Here is a 2,279-nt window from a genome sequence, read left to right as displayed (position 1 = left end):
AGTGAATAAACCCTCATAGGAGTTATGCTGTGTCTGATTTTTTCAGACAAAGCGCACACACGAGAGAAGAAAGTTATTTGCCTCCGTATGTGCCTTTTCTCTTTTTTTTTTAGCTTTATTGTGACTGTTGCTAAATTTGATTTCAATCAGAGTCCTTTTGGGCCTATGTCTTTGGTCCTGAGACCTCTTCTAGAATTTAGAGGACCCCACAAATGGAATTTGCTGAAGTTCTTTCCAAGTCCTAATTATCCACGTTTAGCTTCTGGTATCAAAATGTATTCTTTAAAAGCAAGATTAAATTCTGTATTCGCTTCTCTAAAATGTGGTACATAAATATCCAAATTAAGTTAAATATTAGTCTCTGAAGTTCCAAACATCCATAGTTATAAATATTTTTATGACTTGTGTACAGTACTTTTCCAAAATATTTTCCGCCCTCCACAGGCAATGAAGTCCCCAAATGTGTCCACTGTTACTGAATTTCAGCTACTAGGATTCCAGAACCTTCTTGAGTGGCAGACCTTGCTCTTTGTGATCTTTTTATTCATCTACTTCCTCACATCACAGGGAATATTGTCATTATTGCAGTGGTGAGCCAGGAGAAGCGACTGCACTCACCTATGTACACATTCCTCAAACACCTCTCCTTTCTGGAGATTGGGTACACATCCACCACTGTGCCCCTTCTCCTGGCCAACCTGCTCTCCCAGCGCCAAGCCATCTCCTTCCTGGCCTGTATAGCACAACTCTACTTCTTTGTGTTCTTCGGGGCTATGGAGTGCTTCCTTCTCGCCATGATGGCCTATGACAGATATCTGGCCATTTGTAGCCCACTGCACTACTGTTTCCTGATGAGTCCTGAGATCGGTACCAAGTTGGTGGCCATCTCCTGGCTGACAGGGCTTGGCACAGGATTTCTGCCCTCCCTGATGATTTCCAAGTTGGATTTTTGAGGACCCAACCAGATCAATCACTTCTTCTGTGACCTCCCACCCCTCATGCAGCTCTCATGTTCCAGCATTTATATCACCGAGATGGTCATCTTTATCCTGTCAATTGCTGTGCTGTGCATTTGCTTTTTTCTTACACTTGTATCCTATGCTTTTATTGTGTCCTCCATATTGAGGATTCCTTCAGCCTCTGGCCGAATGAAGACCTTTTCCACGTGCGCCTCTCATTTGGCTGTTGTCACCATCTACTATGGAACCATGATCTCCATGTACGTTCGCCCCAGTGCTCACCTGTCACCTGAAATCAACAAGATAATTTCCGTCTTCTACACCGTGGTCACCCCATTGCTGAACCCTGTGATCTACAGCTTGAGGAACAAAGACTTCAAAGAGGCTGTTAGAAGAGCCATGAGAAGGAATCGTGGCATCTGTGGAGCAAGAGGGAAGGGAAGTTTCTTTGTTAGATAAAGAAGATCAACACAGAATACAAAGTGGATCAAGTTCAGGGATAAGTGAGTGGCAGGTTCAGAGCCTTCAAAGCTGAATGTCATCACCAGCACTACATTAAATCCCACAAATCATAAGAAAACAGCTTCTTCATGGCCCGTTGCCAGCAGTTGCTCAGAAGAAAAATTGCCTCTATCAAAACATTCTGGGGACACTTTTGCCCTGGACACTTTCTTTCACCATCTGATGGGAATCGGATTGTGTAATTCCAGGGCATAATGATTACATACACATTATTTTCAGATTCCTATTTCTGAGTTCATAAAGCCTGGATACAGAAAGTTAGGCATCTTTTAAGTATGGTTTAGAGACTGGCCTTGTAAACTCAGTTCTTGGTGCTATTTATGCTTGTTGAGTATCTGTGGAATGAATGAATGGAAAAAAGAAAAGATAAACGGTTTATGCATTGACCTAAATCATCTTTTAGTGACAAGAAGAAACAGGGACTTTTGAAGTGCCAAAGATTTAGTATAATAAATTCGAGTTTTTGTCGTTGTTTACTGAAATTCTAGGAAAGGAAAGAAAGATGGAAGGGAGGGAGAGGAAAAGGGCATGGAGGATGGGGAGGGACAGGTAGAAAGAGAAGGAGAGGGAGAGGGGAAAAGACAAAAAGAAGGAAAGAATGAGGGAGGGAAGAAGGAAGAGAGAGAGGGATAAGGAAAGGAAGGGAAGGGAGAGGAAAGGGAGGGAAAGAAAAATCCAGAGTACTGTATGCTCTTGTGAGCCCTGGGAGTCAAAGGCTGCACATTAAAAGGCTTAAAACACTCATACTTTTAAAATGTAGCCAATATTAAGACCTCTACAAATCCTGCCTACTATTCC

The 2,279-nt window shown here is 42.4% G+C and overlaps 1 pseudogene; it reads left to right on the top strand.

Annotated features, from left to right (window-relative positions):
• Positions 1 to 447: 447 nt before the first annotated feature.
• LOC140689312 (olfactory receptor 11L1-like) lies at positions 448 to 1,418 on the top strand (annotated as a pseudogene).
• Positions 1,419 to 2,279: the final 861 nt, after the last annotated feature.

This window comes from Vicugna pacos, chromosome 3, assembly GCF_048564905.1.
Source record: "Vicugna pacos chromosome 3, VicPac4, whole genome shotgun sequence".
Classification (NCBI taxonomy): Eukaryota; Metazoa; Chordata; class Mammalia; order Artiodactyla; family Camelidae; genus Vicugna; species Vicugna pacos.
This window is presented reverse-complemented; position numbering and strand designations above follow the sequence as displayed.